Below are 21,254 nucleotides of genomic sequence, written 5' to 3' on the forward strand. Positions count from 1 at the left end.
GTGTAGGGTGGTATTATCTAGTCACAGTATAGTGGTATTATTCAGGGTTTGGTGGTATTATCTAGTCACTGTATGGTGGTATTATTCAGTGTTTGGTGGTGTTATATAGTCACAGTATGGAGGTATTTTGCAGTGTAGGGTGGTATTATCTAGTCACAGTATGGAGGTATTATTCAGTGTAGGGTGGTATTATCTAGTCACAGTATGGTGGTATTATTCAGTGTAGGGTGGTATTATCTAGTCACAGTATGGTGGTATTATTCCGTTTTTGGTGGTATTATCTAGTCACAGTATGGTGGTATTATTCAGTGTAGGGTGGTATTATCTAGTCACAGTATGGTGGTATTATTCAGTGTAGGGTGGTATTATCTAGTCACAGTATAGTTGTATTATTCAGTGTTTGGTGGTATTATCTAGTCACAGTATGGTGGTATTATTCAGGGTTTGGTGGTATTATCTAGTCACAGTATGGTGGTATTATTCAGTGTTTGGTGGTATTATCTAGTCACAGTATGGTGGTATTATTCAGTGTTTGGTGGTGTTATCCAGTCACAGTGTGGTGGTATTATTCCGTTTTTGGGGGTATTATCCAGTCACAGTATGGTGGTATTATTCAGTGTAGGGTGGTATTATCTAGTCACAGTATGGTGGTATTATTCAGTGTTTGGTGGTATTATCCAGTCTCAGCATGGTGGTATTATTCCGTTTTTGGTGGTATTATCTAGTCACAGTATGGTGGTATTATTCAGTGTAAGGTTGTATTATCTAGTCACAGTATGGTGGTATTATCTAGTCACAGTATGCTGGTATTATTCAGTGTTTGGTGGTGTTATCTAGTCACAGTATGGTGGTATTATTCAGGGTTTGGTGGTATTATCTAGTCACAGTGTGGTGGTATTATTCAGTGTAGAGTGGTATTATCTAGTCACAGTATGGTGGTATTATTCAGTGTAGGGTGGTATTATCTAGTCACAGTATGGTGGTATTATTCAGTGTTTGTTGGTGTTATCTAGTCACAGTATGGTGGTATTATTCAGGGTTTGGTGGTATTATCTAGTCACAGTGTGGTGGTATTATTCAGTGTAGGGTGGTATTATCTAGTCACAGTATGGTGGTATTATCTAGTTACAGTATGGTGGTATTATTCAGTGTATGGTGGTATTATCTAGTCACAGTATGGTGGTATTATTCAGTGTTTGGTGGTGTTATCCAGTCACAGTGTGGTGGTATTATTCCGTTTTTGGGGGTATTATCCAGTCACAGTATGGTGGTATTATTCAGTGTAGGGTGGTATTATCTAGTCACAGTATGGTGGTATTATTCAGTGTTTGGTGGTATTATCCAGTCTCAGCATGGTGGTATTATTCCGTTTTTGGTGGTATTATCTAGTCACAGTATGGTGGTATTATTCAGTGTAAGGTTGTATTATCTAGTCACAGTATGGTGGTATTATCTAGTCACAGTATGCTGGTATTATTCAGTGTTTGGTGGTGTTATCTAGTCACAGTATGGTGGTATTATTCAGGGTTTGGTGGTATTATCTAGTCACAGTGTGGTGGTATTATTCAGTGTAGAGTGGTATTATCTAGTCACAGTATGGTGGTATTATTCAGTGTAGGGTGGTATTATCTAGTCACAGTATGGTGGTATTATTCAGTGTAGGGTGGTATTATCTAGTCACAGTATGGTGGTATTATTCAGTGTTTGTTGGTGTTATCTAGTCACAGTATGGTGGTATTATTCAGGGTTTGGTGGTATTATCTAGTCACAGTGTGGTGGTATTATTCAGTGTAGGGTGGTATTATCTAGTCACAGTATGGTGGTATTATCTAGTTACAGTATGGTGGTATTATTCAGTGTATGGTGGTATTATCTAGTCACAGTATGGTGGTATTATTCAGTGTATGGTGGTATTATCTAGTCACAGTATGGTGGTATTATTCTTTGTAGGGTGGTATTATCTAGTCACAGTATGGTGGTATTATCTAGTCACAGTATGGTGGTGTTATTCCGTGTAGGGTGGTATTATCTAGTCACAGTATGGTGGTATTATTCTGTGTAGGGTGGTATTATCTAGTCACAGTATGGTGGTATTATCTAGTCACAGTATGGTGGTATTATTCAGTGTATGGTGGTATTATCTAGTCACAGTATGGTGGTATTATTCTGTGTAGGGTGGTATTATCTAGTCACAGTATGGTGGTATTATCTAGTCACAGTATGGTGGTATTATTCCGTGTAGGGTGGTATTATCTAGTCACAGTATGGTGGTATTATTCAGTGTAGGGTGGTATTATCTAGTCACAGTATGGTGGTATTATTCAGTGTAGGGTGGTATTATCTAGTCACAGTATGGTGGTATTATTCTGTGTATGGTGGTATTATCTAGTCACAGTATGGTGGTATTATTCTGTGTAGGGTGGTATTATCTAGTCACAGTATGGTGGTATTATCTAGTCACAGTATGGTGGTATTATTCCGTGTAGGGTGGTATTATCTAGTCACAGTATGGTGGTATTATTCCGTGTAGGGTGGTATTATCTAGTCACAGTATGGTGGTATTATTCAGTGTAGGGTGGTATTATCTAGTCACAGTATGGTGGTATTATTCTGTGTATGGTGGTATTATCTAGTCACAGTATGCTGGTATTATTCTGTGTAGGGTGGTATTATCTAGTCACAGTATGGTGGTATTATCTAGTCACAGTATGGTGGTATTATTCCGTGTAGGGTGGTATTATCTAGTCACAGTATGGTGGTATTATCTAGTCACAGTATGGTGGTATTATTCCGTGTAGGGTGGTATTATCTAGTCACAGTATGGTGGTATTATTCCGTGTAGGGTGGTATTATCTAGTCACAGTATGGTGGTATTATTCTGTGTAGGGTGGTATTATCTAGTCACAGTATGGTGGTATTATTCTGTGTAGGGTGGTATTATCTAGCAGACAAAGAATGGACAGAGGCAGCACTTCCAAAAAGAGCAAGAGCTATTTATTCACCCATGCGACGTTTCAGTCCAACTGGACTTTTTTCAAGCATAAAAACACACATCAAGTCATAAGTATATAAAGGCTTGCAAAGCCAAATTGAAATTAAACAGTGATTAAGACAAAATCCAATATAAAATTGATGATACAAAAACAGAATACAATATTGAAAGATAAATATGAATGCCAGTGCACATGTGAATATACAAAGTGATAAATAAGGGACTAGTACAGAAAAAAAGACAGTCCTAGGTACATTAAAGTGTTAATGACATGATGACTCACCCAGATGTATATAATAAAAACATTCAAAGTTGTCAATAGCAGAAAACCGAAACCAGGGCTCGTTCCTCTAGGTCTCAGCTGTCCAGTGTGTGGTCAAATGCATTGCACACCTGTGTAATGGGACTATCATTACTGATTGCAATGCATAGCGAAATCCCGCGAGATCGCGGGTGGCTATTCCCGCGCATGCGCACTCGATAGTGCGGCGGCCATCTTGGCCAAAATGTGCTATCTTAATTTCGCACGCATGCGCAGTATGAATTCCAGTACGCGGCGGCCATTTTACTGACTGGAAGAAGATATCACGTCCAGGAACGAAACTAAACTGGAACTACAGGTCAAAAAAATGTTTCAAACAGAGGATTATATCAGCAATGAACACTTAGTATAGGATTAATGATATGGCCATATATTATTAGTTATATATATTTAATAGGTATGCATCCGGATCGATAGTCCGAAAATGTTTGAATAGGGGAGTTAATCCGCAGCAAACACATTGTCTAAAATAAATGCTTATACTGTGTAATATTATTATATATGCAATGAATATATATCCATCTAAATATATGATAATGTGTGTAAACATGTGGATACTCCCCTGAATATAGTATAAGCCCACTGCTGTAATGGCTATCCCTGGAAAGATGTCAAGAAATGTCATATTATACTGCCCTCTTTATTGAAACAAAAAAACAGACCAAGTTGACCAGATGTAAATGGCCGCATATGGATGATGAAAACAATTCTATAAGGACTCCAGAACCCAGAGGAAAGAATCCAGCCCAATGTCGGAATCTGAAAAAATTACAAAAATTAGAAAATTTATGTATATATTGATGAAAACAAAATGTATTATTTTATATTGCAATGACAATGTCGTCATATTGAATGTGTTCACAGATACATGTATAATGGTGGACGACAGTCAGAGACCATGCATGGTATACCAGAGAGAAAACACAATCACTGTACCCATTTAGTTGAGATCAAGTTTAACGCCTAACTTGTTTCCAAACAACACCGAATTCTGTCAACGCTTCTGTCAAACAGGTACGCTCGTGATATCATTCTGTTGAATGTGGAATTCCTACAGGTTGAATTGCAGAGTGTGAACGCTCGCATACAGGATCTTGAGGGATCACTCATGGCTTTGTTACCTGTTGATGAGTTACAGAAATACAAGGAAAGTGCCAAGGAGTCCTTTGATAAATTTAGGATGCTGCTGGAGAATACCAAACGTCAAAAATGGGTACGTGATGTCGAGGATTACATGGATGGCCGCATTTACAATTGGCAAAAAGAACCCCATATCGTTAAAGGAGTTGCACATGGCAAGGGTACAGTGAACAACAAGAGACGTCTGCAATCTACAGTGAATGTCCCCACAGATCTCTCTGATCCCGCTTTTTTAGGGGGGACTTTCGACGCCCTAGGCGTGGAGGCCGCAAGCACAGAAGGCGGTTTAAACCCAAGACCGGAGAGAACCAGACGCCATTGGCAAGCAACACGAGGCAAAGAGAGGAAAAACAACTAGAGCAATTGGCGGTAAATATATCCTCACGTCCTTTATCCGACACCCAATTGAAATTACTGAAAAAGGGACTTTCATTCTGTCCGGCCTCTAAAGTCGACTGGTTCCAACTAGAATTAGACCTACAATCCTTTTTTCGCAGGATAAAATTAAAAAAACATTTTTGTGATCACACTGTGGGTCAAGATAATAGAGGGTCCTGTGAATTTGCTCTTAGCAAAGTAGGTCTATTCAAAAAATCAGGGTGGCAGCCACATATTAGTGACCCGATTATAGAGGCTTTTATCAGTATTGTCAAAGAAAAAGTATGTCGGCTAAGAGAAGAAATTGGGGATACATCTCTATTACATCCCAATTTAACTAGTGGGGAGTTGATTGCTCTAAAAGAATTAGCTGGTAATCAAGCCAGCCGACAAAGGGGGAGCCTTGGTCGTCATGGACACATCACTATACCTTGAGGAAATTAGTAGTCAAGTCAACGACACTAATGTCTATGCCAAAGTGTCTGGTGATCCCAAGTTTAGAATTCAGCGCAGGATTATGTGTATCCTTCAGAATGCGTTAGCTGGGGGTATCATTGATAAAGATTTGTTTGATTTTCTTGTTGTTACACATCCAGATACCCCTGTGATATACTGCCTCCCCAAGATACATAAATGTTTACATAGACCGCCGGGACGCCCTATTGTGTCTGGGAGGGACTCCATTTTTAATCCTATAGCAGTATTTCTTGACAAAACACTGAGGGATTTTGCAACCCATGTCATCCAGACGTGATGTGAGATGTTGAGGTTCTGTCACAATGCGTTTAACCCTCAACATTTGACTGAAAGGTAAAGAGTCACAGTATGGAGGTATTATTCAGTGTATGGTGGTATTATCTAGTCACAGTATGGTGGTATTATTCAGTGTAGGGTGGTGTTATCTAGTCACAGTATGGTGGTATTATCCAGTTTTTGGTGGTATTATCTAGTCACGGTATGGTGGTATTATTCAGTGTTTGGTGGTATTATCCAGTCACAGCATGGAGGTATTATTCCGTTTTTGGTGGTATTATCTAGTCACAGTATGGTGGTATTGTTCAGTGTAGGGTTGTATTATCTAGTCACAGTATGGTGGTATTATCTAGTCACAGTATGCTGGTATTATTCAGTGTTTGGTGGTGTTATCTAGTCACAGTATGGTGGTATTATTCAGGGTTTGGTGGTATTATCTAGTCACAGTATGGTGGTATTATTCAGTGTAGGGTGGTATTATCTTGTCACAGTATGGAGGTATTATTCAGTGTAGGGTGGTATTATCTAGTCACAGTATGGTGGTATTATTCAGTGTAGAGTGGTATTATCTAGTCACAGTATGGTGGTATTATTCAGTGTAGGGTGGTATTATCTAGTCACAGTATGGTGGTATTATTCAGTGTATGGTGGTATTATCTAGTCACAGTATGGTGGTATTATTCAGTGTAGGGTGGTATTATCTAGTCACAGTATGCTGGTATTATTCAGTGTTTGGTGGTGTTATCTAGTCACAGTATGGTGGTATTATTCAGGGTTTGGTGGTATTATCTAGTCACAGTGTGGTGGTATTATTCAGTGTAGGGTGGTATTATCTTGTCACAGTATGGAGGTATTATTCAGTGTAGGGTGGTATTATCTAGTCACAGTATGGTGGTATTATCTAGTCACAGTATGGTGGTATTATTCAGTGTAGGGTGGTATTATCTAGTCACAGTATGGTGGTATTATTCAGTTTTTGGTGGTATTATCCAGTCACAGTATGGTGGTATTATTCAGTGTAGGGTGGTATTATCTAGTCACAGTATGGTGGTATTATTCAGTGTTTGGTGGTATTATCCAGTCACAGCATGGTGGTATTATTCCGTTTTTGGTGGTATTATCTAGTCACAGTATGGTGGTATTATCTAGTCACAGTATGCTGGTATTATTCAGTGTTTGGTGGTGTTATCTAGTCACAGTATGGAGGTATTATTCAGTGTAGGGTGGTATTATCTAGTCACAGTATGGAGGTATTATTCAGTGTAGGGTGGTATTATCTAGTCACAGTATGGTGGTATTATTCAGTGTAGGGTGGTATTATCTAGTCACAGTATGGTGGTATTATTCCGTTTTTGGTGGTATTATCTAGTCACAGTATGGTGGTATTATTCAGTGTAGGGTGGTATTATCTAGTCACAGTATGGTGGTATTATTCAGTGTAGGGTGGTATTATCTAGTCACAGTATAGTGGTATTATTCAGGGTTTGGTGGTATTATCTAGTCACAGTATGGTGGTATTATTCAGTGTTTGGTGGTGTTATATAGTCACAGTATGGAGGTATTATTCAGTGTAGGGTGGTATTATCTAGTCACAGTATGGAGGTATTATTCAGTGTAGGGTGGTATTATCTAGTCACAGTATGGTGGTATTATTCAGTGTAGGGTGGTATTATCTAGTCACAGTATGGTGGTATTATTCCGTTTTTGGTGGTATTATCTAGTCACAGTATGGTGGTATTATTCAGTGTAGGGTGGTATTATCTAGTCACAGTATGGTGGTATTATTCAGTGTAGGGTGGTATTATCTAGTCACAGTATAGTTGTATTATTCAGTGTTTGGTGGTATTATCTAGTCACAGTATGGTGGTATTATTCAGTGTTTGGTGGTATTATCTAGTCACAGTATGGTGGTATTATTCAGTGTTTGGTGGTGTTATCCAGTCACAGTGTGGTGGTATTATTCCGTTTTTGGTGGTATTATCTAGTCACAGTATGGTGGTATTATTCAGTGTAAGGTTGTATTATCTAGTCACAGTATGGTGGTATTATCTAGTCACAGTATGCTGGTATTATTCAGTGTTTGGTGGTGTTATCTAGTCACAGTATGGTGGTATTATTCAGGGTTTGGTGGTATTATCTAGTCACAGTGTGGTGGTATTATTCAGTGTAGAGTGGTATTATCTAGTCACAGTATGGTGGTATTATTCAGTGTAGGGTGGTATTATCTAGTCACAGTATGGTGGTATTATTCAGTGTAGGGTGGTATTATCTAGTCACAGTATGGTGGTATTATTCAGTGTAGGGTGGTATTATCTAGTCACAGTATGGTGGTATTATTCAGTGTAGGGTGGTATTATCTAGTCACAGTATAGTGGTATTATTCAGGGTTTGGTGGTATTATCTAGTCACTGTATGGTGGTATTATTCAGTGTTTGGTGGTGTTATATAGTCACAGTATGGAGGTATTTTGCAGTGTAGGGTGGTATTATCTAGTCACAGTATGGAGGTATTATTCAGTGTAGGGTGGTATTATCTAGTCACAGTATGGTGGTATTATTCAGTGTAGGGTGGTATTATCTAGTCACAGTATGGTGGTATTATTCCGTTTTTGGTGGTATTATCTAGTCACAGTATGGTGGTATTATTCAGTGTAGGGTGGTATTATCTAGTCACAGTATGGTGGTATTATTCAGTGTAGGGTGGTATTATCTAGTCACAGTATAGTTGTATTATTCAGTGTTTGGTGGTATTATCTAGTCACAGTATGGTGGTATTATTCAGGGTTTGGTGGTATTATCTAGTCACAGTATGGTGGTATTATTCAGTGTTTGGTGGTATTATCTAGTCACAGTATGGTGGTATTATTCAGTGTTTGGTGGTGTTATCCAGTCACAGTGTGGTGGTATTATTCCGTTTTTGGGGGTATTATCCAGTCACAGTATGGTGGTATTATTCAGTGTAGGGTGGTATTATCTAGTCACAGTATGGTGGTATTATTCAGTGTTTGGTGGTATTATCCAGTCTCAGCATGGTGGTATTATTCCGTTTTTGGTGGTATTATCTAGTCACAGTATGGTGGTATTATTCAGTGTAAGGTTGTATTATCTAGTCACAGTATGGTGGTATTATCTAGTCACAGTATGCTGGTATTATTCAGTGTTTGGTGGTGTTATCTAGTCACAGTATGGTGGTATTATTCAGGGTTTGGTGGTATTATCTAGTCACAGTGTGGTGGTATTATTCAGTGTAGAGTGGTATTATCTAGTCACAGTATGGTGGTATTATTCAGTGTAGGGTGGTATTATCTTGTCACAGTATGGAGGTATTATTCAGTGTAGGGTGGTATTATCTAGTCACAGTATGGTGGTATTATTCAGTGTTTGTTGGTGTTATCTAGTCACAGTATGGTGGTATTATTCAGGGTTTGGTGGTATTATCTAGTCACAGTGTGGTGGTATTATTCAGTGTAGGGTGGTATTATCTAGTCACAGTATGGTGGTATTATCTAGTTACAGTATGGTGGTATTATTCAGTGTATGGTGGTATTATCTAGTCACAGTATGGTGGTATTATTCAGTGTTTGGTGGTGTTATCCAGTCACAGTGTGGTGGTATTATTCCGTTTTTGGGGGTATTATCCAGTCACAGTATGGTGGTATTATTCAGTGTAGGGTGGTATTATCTAGTCACAGTATGGTGGTATTATTCAGTGTTTGGTGGTATTATCCAGTCTCAGCATGGTGGTATTATTCCGTTTTTGGTGGTATTATCTAGTCACAGTATGGTGGTATTATTCAGTGTAAGGTTGTATTATCTAGTCACAGTATGGTGGTATTATCTAGTCACAGTATGCTGGTATTATTCAGTGTTTGGTGGTGTTATCTAGTCACAGTATGGTGGTATTATTCAGGGTTTGGTGGTATTATCTAGTCACAGTGTGGTGGTATTATTCAGTGTAGAGTGGTATTATCTAGTCACAGTATGGTGGTATTATTCAGTGTAGGGTGGTATTATCTAGTCACAGTATGGTGGTATTATTCAGTGTAGGGTGGTATTATCTAGTCACAGTATGGTGGTATTATTCAGTGTTTGTTGGTGTTATCTAGTCACAGTATGGTGGTATTATTCAGGGTTTGGTGGTATTATCTAGTCACAGTGTGGTGGTATTATTCAGTGTAGGGTGGTATTATCTAGTCACAGTATGGTGGTATTATCTAGTTACAGTATGGTGGTATTATTCAGTGTATGGTGGTATTATCTAGTCACAGTATGGTGGTATTATTCAGTGTATGGTGGTATTATCTAGTCACAGTATGGTGGTATTATTCTTTGTAGGGTGGTATTATCTAGTCACAGTATGGTGGTATTATCTAGTCACAGTATGGTGGTGTTATTCCGTGTAGGGTGGTATTATCTAGTCACAGTATGGTGGTATTATTCTGTGTAGGGTGGTATTATCTAGTCACAGTATGGTGGTATTATCTAGTCACAGTATGGTGGTATTATTCAGTGTATGGTGGTATTATCTAGTCACAGTATGGTGGTATTATTCTGTGTAGGGTGGTATTATCTAGTCACAGTATGGTGGTATTATCTAGTCACAGTATGGTGGTATTATTCCGTGTAGGGTGGTATTATCTAGTCACAGTATGGTGGTATTATTCAGTGTAGGGTGGTATTATCTAGTCACAGTATGGTGGTATTATTCAGTGTAGGGTGGTATTATCTAGTCACAGTATGGTGGTATTATTCTGTGTATGGTGGTATTATCTAGTCACAGTATGGTGGTATTATTCTGTGTAGGGTGGTATTATCTAGTCACAGTATGGTGGTATTATCTAGTCACAGTATGGTGGTATTATTCCGTGTAGGGTGGTATTATCTAGTCACAGTATGGTGGTATTATTCCGTGTAGGGTGGTATTATCTAGTCACAGTATGGTGGTATTATTCAGTGTAGGGTGGTATTATCTAGTCACAGTATGGTGGTATTATTCTGTGTATGGTGGTATTATCTAGTCACAGTATGGTGGTATTATTCTGTGTAGGGTGGTATTATCTAGTCACAGTATGGTGGTATTATCTAGTCACAGTATGGTGGTATTATTCCGTGTAGGGTGGTATTATCTAGTCACAGTATGGTGGTATTATCTAGTCACAGTATGGTGGTATTATTCCGTGTAGGGTGGTATTATCTAGTCACAGTATGGTGGTATTATTCCGTGTAGGGTGGTATTATCTAGTCACAGTATGGTGGTATTATTCTGTGTAGGGTGGTATTATCTAGTCACAGTATGGTGGTATTATTCTGTGTAGGGTGGTATTATCTAGCAGACAAAGAATGGACAGAGGCAGCACTTCCAAAAAGAGCAAGAGCTATTTATTCACCCATGCGACGTTTCAGTCCAACTGGACTTTTTTCAAGCATAAAAACACACATCAAGTCATAAGTATATAAAGGCTTGCAAAGCCAAATTGAAATTAAACAGTGATTAAGACAAAATCCAATATAAAATTGATGATACAAAAACAGAATACAATATTGAAAGATAAATATGAATGCCAGTGCACATGTGAATATACAAAGTGATAAATAAGGGACTAGTACAGAAAAAAAGACAGTCCTAGGTACATTAAAGTGTTAATGACATGATGACTCACCCAGATGTATATAATAAAAACATTCAAAGTTGTCAATAGCAGAAAACCGAAACCAGGGCTCGTTCCTCTAGGTCTCAGCTGTCCAGTGTGTGTTCAAATGCATTGCACACCTGTGTAATGGGACTATCATTACTGATTGCAATGCATAGCGAAATCCCGCGAGATCGCGGGTGGCTATTCCCGCGCATGCGCACTCGATAGTGCGGCGGCCATCTTGGCCAAAATGTGCTATCTTAATTTCGCGCATGCGCAGTATGAATTCCAGTACGCGGCGGCCATTTTACTGACTGGAAGAAGATATCACGTCCAGGAACGAAACTAAACTGGAACTACAGGTCAAAAAAATGTTTCAAACAGAGGATTATATCAGCAATGAACACTTAGTATAGGATTAATGATATGGCCATATATTATTAGTTATATATATTTAATAGGTATGCATCCGGATCGATAGTCCGAAAATGTTTGAATAGGGGAGTTAATCCGCAGCAAACACATTGTCTAAAATAAATGCTTATACTGTGTAATATTATTATATATGCAATGAATATATATCCATCTAAATATATGATAATGTGTGTAAACATGTGGATACTCCCCTGAATATAGTATAAGCCCACTGCTGTAATGGCTATCCCTGGAAAGATGTCAAGAAATGTCATATTATACTGCCCTCTTTATTGAAACAAAAAAACAGACCAAGTTGACCAGATGTAAATGGCCGCATATGGATGATGAAAACAATTCTATAAGGACTCCAGAACCCAGAGGAAAGAATCCAGCCCAATGTCGGAATCTGAAAAAATGACAAAAATTTGAAAATTTATGGATATATTGATAAAAACAAAATTAATTATTTTATATTGCAATGACAATGTCGTCATATTGAATGTGTTCACAGATACATGTATAATGGTGGACGACAGTCAGGGACCATGCATGGCATACCAGAGAGAAAACACAATCACTGTACCCATTTAGTTGAGATCAAGTTTAACGCCTAACTTGTTTCCAAACAACACCGAATTCTGTCAACGCTTCTGTCAAACAGGTACGCTCGTGATATCATTCTGTTGAATGTGGAATTCCTACAGGTTGAATTGCAGAGTGTGAACGCTCGCATACAGGATCTTGAGGGATCACTCATGGCTTTGTTACCTGTTGATGAGTTACAGAAATACAAGGAAAGTGCCAAGGAGTCCTTTGATAAATTTAGGATGCTGCTGGAGAATACCAAACGTCAAAAATGGGTACGTGATGTCGAGGATTACATAGATGGCCGCATTTACAATTGGCAAAAAGAACCCCATATCGTTAAAGGAGTTGCACATGGCAAGGGTACAGTGAACAACAAGAGACGTCTGCAATCTACAGTGAATGTCCCCACAGATCTCTCTGATCCCGCTTTTTTAGGGGGGACTTTCGACGCCCTAGGCGTGGAGGCCGCAAGCACAGAAGGCGGTTTAAACCCAAGACCGGAGAGAACCAGACGCCATTGGCAAGCAACACGAGGCAAAGAGAGGAAAAACAACTAGAGCAATTGGCGGTAAATATATCCTCACGTCCTTTATCCGACACCCAATTGAAATTACTGAAAAAGGGACTTTCATTCTGTCCGGCCTCTAAAGTCGACTGGTTCCAACTAGAATTAGACCTACAATCCTTTTTTCGCAGGATAAAATTAAAAAAACATTTTTGTGATCACACTGTGGGTCAAGATAATAGAGGGTCCTGTGAATTTGCTCTTAGCAAAGTAGGTCTATTCAAAAAATCAGGGTGGCAGCCACATATTAGTGACCCGATTATAGAGGCTTTTATCAGTATTGTCAAAGAAAAAGTATGTCGGCTAAGAGAAGAAATTGGGGATACATCTCTATTACATCCCAATTTAACTAGTGGGGAGTTGATTGCTCTAAAAGAATTAGCTGGTAATCAAGCCAGCCGACAAAGGGGGAGCCTTGGTCGTCATGGACACATCACTATACCTTGAGGAAATTAGTAGTCAAGTCAACGACACTAATGTCTATGCCAAAGTGTCTGGTGATCCCAAGTTTAGAATTCAGCGCAGGATTATGTGTATCCTTCAGAATGCGTTAGCTGGGGGTATCATTGATAAAGATTTGTTTGATTTTCTTGTTGTTACACATCCAGATACCCCTGTGATATACTGCCTCCCCAAGATACATAAATGTTTACATAGACCGCCGGGACGCCCTATTGTGTCTGGGAGGGACTCCATTTTTAATCCTATAGCAGTATTTCTTGACAAAACACTGAGGGATTTTGCAACCCATGTCATCCAGACGTGATGTGAGATGTTGAGGTTCTGTCACAATGCGTTTAACCCTCAACATTTGACTGAAAGGTAAAGAGTCACAGTATGGAGGTATTATTCAGTGTATGGTGGTATTATCTAGTCACAGTATGGTGGTATTATTCAGTGTAGGGTGGTGTTATCTAGTCACAGTATGGTGGTATTATCCAGTTTTTGGTGGTATTATCTAGTCACGGTATGGTGGTATTATTCAGTGTTTGGTGGTATTATCCAGTCACAGCATGGAGGTATTATTCCGTTTTTGGTGGTATTATCTAGTCACAGTATGGTGGTATTGTTCAGTGTAGGGTTGTATTATCTAGTCACAGTATGGTGGTATTATCTAGTCACAGTATGCTGGTATTATTCAGTGTTTGGTGGTGTTATCTAGTCACAGTATGGTGGTATTATTCAGGGTTTGGTGGTATTATCTAGTCACAGTATGGTGGTATTATTCAGTGTAGGGTGGTATTATCTTGTCACAGTATGGAGGTATTATTCAGTGTAGGGTGGTATTATCTAGTCACAGTATGGTGGTATTATTCAGTGTAGAGTGGTATTATCTAGTCACAGTATGGTGGTATTATTCAGTGTATGGTGGTATTATCTAGTCACAGTATGGTGGTATTATTCAGTGTTTGGTGGTGTTATCCAGTCACAGTGTGGTGGTATTATTCCGTTTTTGGGGGTATTATCCAGTCACAGTATGGTGGTATTATTCAGTGTAGGGTGGTATTATCTAGTCACAGTATGGTGGTATTATTCAGTGTATGGTGGTATTATCTAGTCACAGTATGGTGGTATTATTCAGTGTAGGGTGGTATTATCTAGTCACAGTATGCTGGTATTATTCAGTGTTTGGTGGTGTTATCTAGTCACAGTATGGTGGTATTATTCAGGGTTTGGTGGTATTATCTAGTCACAGTGTGGTGGTATTATTCAGTGTAGGGTGGTATTATCTTGTCACAGTATGGAGGTATTATTCAGTGTAGGGTGGTATTATCTAGTCACAGTATGGTGGTATTATCTAGTCACAGTATGGTGGTATTATTCAGTGTAGGGTGGTATTATCTAGTCACAGTATGGTGGTATTATTCAGTTTTTGGTGGTATTATCCAGTCACAGTATGGTGGTATTATTCAGTGTAGGGTGGTATTATCCAGTCACAGCATGGTGGTATTATTCCGTTTTTGGTGGTATTATCTAGTCACAGTATGGTGGTATTATCTAGTCACAGTATGCTGGTATTATTCAGTGTTTGGTGGTGTTATCTAGTCACAGTATGGAGGTATTATTCAGTGTAGGGTGGTATTATCTAGTCACAGTATGGAGGTATTATTCAGTGTAGGGTGGTATTATCTAGTCACAGTATGGTGGTATTATTCAGTGTAGGGTGGTATTATCTAGTCACAGTATGGTGGTATTATTCCGTTTTTGGTGGTATTATCTAGTCACAGTATGGTGGTATTATTCAGTGTAGGGTGGTATTATCTAGTCACAGTATGGTGGTATTATTCAGTGTAGGGTGGTATTATCTAGTCACAGTATAGTGGTATTATTCAGGGTTTGGTGGTATTATCTAGTCACAGTATGGTGGTATTATTCAGTGTTTGGTGGTGTTATATAGTCACAGTATGGAGGTATTATTCAGTGTAGGGTGGTATTATCTAGTCACAGTATGGAGGTATTATTCAGTGTAGGGTGGTATTATCTAGTCACAGTATGGTGGTATTATTCAGTGTAGGGTGGTATTATCTAGTCACAGTATGGTGGTATTATTCCGTTTTTGGTGGTATTATCTAGTCACAGTATGGTGGTATTATTCAGTGTAGGGTGGTATTATCTAGTCACAGTATGGTGGTATTATTCAGTGTAGGGTGGTATTATCTAGTCACAGTATAGTTGTATTATTCAGTGTTTGGTGGTATTATCTAGTCACAGTATGGTGGTATTATTCAGTGTTTGGTGGTATTATCTAGTCACAGTATGGTGGTATTATTCAGTGTTTGGTGGTGTTATCCAGTCACAGTGTGGTGGTATTATTCCGTTTTTGGGGGTATTATCCAGTCACAGTATGGTGGTATTATTCAGTGTAGGGTGGTATTATCTAGTCACAGTATGGTGGTATTATTCAGTGTTTGGTGGTATTATCCAGTCACAGCATGGTGGTATTATTCCGTTTTTGGTGGTATTATCTAGTCACAGTATGGTGGTATTATTCAGTGTAAGGTTGTATTATCTAGTCACAGTATGGTGGTATTATCTAGTCACAGTATGCTGGTATTATTCAGTGTTTGGTGGTGTTATCTAGTCACAGTATGGTGGTATTATTCAGGGTTTGGTGGTATTATCTAGTCACAGTGTGGTGGTATTATTCAGTGTAGAGTGGTATTATCTAGTCACAGTATGGTGGTATTATTCAGTGTAGGGTGGTATTATCTAGTCACAGTATGGTGGTATTATTCAGTGTAGGGTGGTATTATCTAGTCACAGTATGGTGGTATTATTCAGTGTTTGTTGGTGTTATCTAGTCACAGTATGGTGGTATTATTCAGGGTTTGGTGGTATTATCTAGTCACAGTGTGGTGGTATTATTCAGTGTAGGGTGGTATTATCTAGTCACAGTATGGTGGTATTATTCAGTGTAGGGTGGTATTATCTAGTCACAGTATGGAGGTATTATTCCGTTTTTGGTGGTATTATCTAGTCACAGTATGGTGGTATTATTCAGTTTTTGGTGGTATTATCCAGTCACAGTATGGTGGTATTATTCAGTGTAGGGTGGTATTATCTAGTCACAGTATGGTGGTATTATTCAGTGTTTGGTGGTATTATCCAGTCACAGCATGGTGGTATTATTCCGTTTTTGGTGGTATTATCTAGTCACAGTATGGTGGTATTATCTAGTGACAGTATGCTGGTATTATTCAGTGTTTGGTGGTGTTATCTAGTCACAGTGTGGTGGTATTATTCAGTGTAGGGTGGTATTATCTAGTCACAGTATGGAGGTATTATGCAGTGTAGGGTGGTATTATCTAGTCACAGTATGGTGGTATTATTCAGTGTAGGGTGGTATTATCTAGTCACAGTATAGTGGTATTATTCAGTGTTTGGTGGTATTATCTAGTCACAGTATGGTGGTATTATTCAGGGTTTGGTGGTATTATCTAGTCACAGTATGGTGGTATTATTCAGTGTTTGGTGGTATTATCTAGTCACAGTATGGTGGTATTATTCAGTGTAGGGTGGTATTATCTAGTCACAGTATGGTGGTATTATTCCGTTTTTGGTGGTGTTATCCAGTCACAGTATGGTGGTATTATTCAGTGTAGGGTGGTATTATCTAGTCACAGTATGGTGGTATTATTCAGTGTAGGGTGGTATTATCTAGTCACAGTATAGTGGTATTATTCAGTGTTTGGTGGTATTATCTAGTCACAGTATGGTGGTATTATTCAGTGTTTGGTGGTGTTATCCATTCACAGTATGGTGGTATTATTCAGTGTAGGGTGGTATTATCTAGTCACAGTATGGTGGTATTATTCAGTGTAGGGTGGTATTATCTAGTCACAGTATAGTGGTATTATTCAGTGTTTGGTGGTATTATCTAGTCACAGTATGGTGGTATTATTCAGTGTTTGGTGGTGTTATCCAGTCACAGTATGGTGGTATTATTCAGTGTAGGGTGGTATTATCTAGTCACAGTATGGTGGTATTATTCTGTGTAGGGTGGTATTATCTAGTCACAGTATAGTGGTATTATTCAGTGTTTGGTGGTATTATCTAGTCACAGTATGGTGGTATTATTCAGTGTTTGGTGGTGTTATCCAGTCACAGTATGGTGGTATTATTCAGTGTATGGTGGTATTATCTAGTCACAGTATGGTGGTATTATTCAAACACTGAATAACACCACCATACAATGACTAGAAGAAAAAAGTTGGGTGCAACCTTGCGAACATTTCAAAATGTCTGATTGGGAAACATTTAAATTGATACGCATGTCGTCCTAATACCAAAATTCTAGCCTTATAGCCAAGTCCCCTTCCCCCACACACAGGCAAACTATAACTAAGCCCTGCTCCGCCACATATTCTGATGCAATTTTCACAAAATTAAATAAAGCTGCAATATGGCTGAAACACGTGAATATACTCTTAGGGTAGGAATACACGTAGCGTAAACACTGCGTATTCTCCGCAACAGATAAAACAAATCTCATCTCTACACAGAAACTGAACAGAAATTGACCTGCGGCACGTTCTTTTTAATCTGCAGCCGCGCAGTTTATGTTGTGGAATCGCTGCTCTTGTATTGTAGTAGTTACCCATTGAATTCAATGGGAGGTAGAAATGCTGCGATTCCGTCGTGAAAATCTCAAATGAGAAAAAAAAAGCGTATTCTTACTCCCGGCCGTAGTCATATCGATGTGTATTCTCGTCTGAGCGCAGTCCGGCTTCCCAGGATGACGACTCATCCCATGTGACTGCTGCAGCCAATCAAAGCCTGGAGCGGTCACATGGACTACAGCGTCATCCCAGGAGGCCGGACTGCGATCAGAAGAGAACACACATCGCCATGACTACGGCCGGGAGTATTATCTTTTTTTATTTTTACTTCTGCAGTCTTTCCGCAGAGGACATGCTGCCCGAAAAACTGCACCAAAATTTGGTGTGTTTTTTTCAGGTGGAATTCCTGCGGTTTCCAGGACGGATACTCTGTGTAGTTTTATGCAGTGTATCCGCCCTCTGTATTCCTACCCCTATAATCAAGTTGCTCTCCTCCAAAAAAAAAATATTTAATTAATCCTTTCACCCCCAAGCATAACATTTGCAGCCAAGTTCCCCTCCCCCTCATATCATTTATAATAAGCTCCTACACAACAAAATAAACTATACAGAAGTCCCCCCTCACCACTAATAATATTTGTGAAGAATCCCCCCAAACTCCTATAGAATTTCGACAATGTACTCTCCCCCACAAAATCAACGTCGCACCCCCACAAAATCGATCTATAAAGAATCCCCACACACAAAGCTCCTATAAACAAGTCTCCCCTCCCCCACAATATCAATCTATGCAAAAAAAAACACCATCCTGTTCCACATGATTTGTAGCTCCCTCTTTCCTCCTCCCTCACACAGCACATACATGAACATGGATGACACTAATGCTGCTGTTCTTACCAGAGGCCTGAGCTCCGTGGAGGAGTCTTCACTGTGGCAGCAGCAGGAGACCTGCGGGAGGCGCTGAGTCTGTGTGGTTGTGCAGTACTGATTGGTGGATCAGACAGAGGCCCCTGCTGCTCCACCAATCAGCGCTCACTTCACAATGCAAAGGAGAGGAAGGACCATTTCTCCTCTCCGATGTGCGGCCTGTACGCGAACCCCCTCCCCGCCGATTTTGCTTAGTCCAGCGGGGAGCAAGGAAGGAGGTTGTAAAAAAATAACTCATTTGGCACTGCCCCCCCCCCCCCCCCCAAGGAGCCGACCTAGCACTGCTGAGTCACCGGCCCGGTGCTTTTGAAACACAAGCAGGAGAAGGGAGCCAGCGCGGCGCCCCCTTCCACCTGCTGGAGTGATGCGCCCTGTGCAATGGCACAGGTCGCACACCCCTAAGGCCGGCCCTGATTATATACAGAAGATACCCAGGTTATACCAGCATGCTCCATATCACTATATACAGCATTCCCCCCCAAGAAGATGTATAACTTATACCAGTTGTACATATATAATTATATACAGAAGATACCCAGGTTATACCAGCATGCTCCATATCACTATATACAGCATTCCCCCCCAAGAAGATGTATAATTTATACCAGCTGTACATCTATAAACATATACACAGAAGATACCCAGGTTATACCAGCAGTCTCCATATCACTATATACAAGAAGATGTATAACTTATACCTGCTGTACATATATAATTATATACAGAAGATACCCAGGTTATACCAGCATGCTCAATATCACTATATAGAAGATGTATAACTTATACCTGCTGTACATATATAATTATATACAGAAGATACCCAGGTTATACCAGCATGCTCCATATCACTATATACAAGAAGTATAACTTATAGCAGCTGTACATATATACACTACCGTTCAAAAGTTTAGGGTCACTTAGAAATGTCCTTATTTTTGAAAGAAAAGCACAGTTTTTTTCAATGAAGATAACATTAAATTAATCAGAAATACACTCTATACATTGTTAATGTGCTAAATGACTATTCTAGCTGCAAACGTCTGGTTTTTAATGCAATATCTACATAGGTGTATAGAGGCCCATTTCCAGCAACCATCACTCCAGTGTTCTAATGGTACATTGTGTTTGCTAACTGTGTTAGAAGGCTAATGGATGATTGGAAAACACTTGAAAACCCTTGTGCAATTATGTTAGCACCGCTGTAAACAGTTTTGCTGTTTAGAGGAGCTATAAAACTGACCTTCCTTTGAGCTAGTTGAGAATCTGGAGCATTACATTTGTGGGTTCAATTAAACTCTCAAAATGGCTAGAAAAATAGAGCTTTCATGTGAAACTCGACAGTCTATTCTTGTTCTTAGAAATGAAGGCTATTCCATGCGAGAAATTGCCAAGAAACTGAAGATTTCCTACAACGGTGTGTACTACTCCCTTCAGAGGACAGCACAAACAGGCTCTAACCAGAGTAGAAAGAGAAGTGGGAGGCCCCGCTGCACAACTGAGCAACAAGACAAGTACATTAGAGTCTCTAGTTTGAGAAATAGACGCCTCACAGGTCCTCAACTGGCAGCTTCATTAAATAGTACCTGCCAAACGCCAGTGTCAACGTCTACAGTGAAGAGGCGACTCCGGGATGCTGGCCTTCAGGGCAGAGTGGCAAAGAAAAAGAAATATCTGAGACTGGCTAATAAAAGGAAAAGATTAATATGGGCAAAAGCACACAGACATTGGACAGAGGAAGATTGGAAAAAAGTGTTATGGACAGACGAATCGAACTTTGAGGTGTTTGGATCACACAGAAGAACATTTGTGAGACGCAGAACAACTGAAAAGATGCTGGAAGAATGCCTGACGCCATCTGTCAAGCATGGTGGAGGTAATGTGATGGTCTGGGGTTGCTTTGTTGCTGGTAAAGTGGGAGATTTGAACAAGGTAAAAGGGATTTTGAATAAGGAAGGCTATCACTCCATTTTGCAACGCCATGCCATACCCTGTGGACAGCGCTTGATTGGAGCCAATTTCATCCTACAACAGAACAATGACCCAAAGCACACCTCCAAATGATGCAAGAACTATTTAGGGAAGAAGCAGGCAGCTGGTATTCTATCTGTAATGGAGTGGCCAGCGCAGTCACCAGATCTCAACCCCATAGAGCTGTTGTGGGAGCAGCTTGACCGTATGGTACGCAAGAAGTGCCCATCAAGCCAATCCAACTTGTGGGAGGGGCTTCTGGAAGCATGGGGTGAAATTTCTCCCGATTACCTCAGCAAATTAACAGCTAGAATGCCAAAGGTCTGCAATGCTGTAATTGCTGCAAATGGAGCATTCCAAGACGAAAGCAAAGTTTGAAGGAGAAAATTATTATTTCAAATAAAAATCATTATTTCTAACCTTGTCAATGTCTTGACTATATTTTCTAGTCATTTTGCAACTCATTTGATAAATATAAGTGTGAGTTTTCATGGAAAACACAAAATTGTCTG

The sequence above is a fragment of the Rhinoderma darwinii genome, chromosome 3, assembly GCF_050947455.1.
Source record: "Rhinoderma darwinii isolate aRhiDar2 chromosome 3, aRhiDar2.hap1, whole genome shotgun sequence".
Classification (NCBI taxonomy): domain Eukaryota; kingdom Metazoa; phylum Chordata; class Amphibia; order Anura; family Rhinodermatidae; genus Rhinoderma; species Rhinoderma darwinii.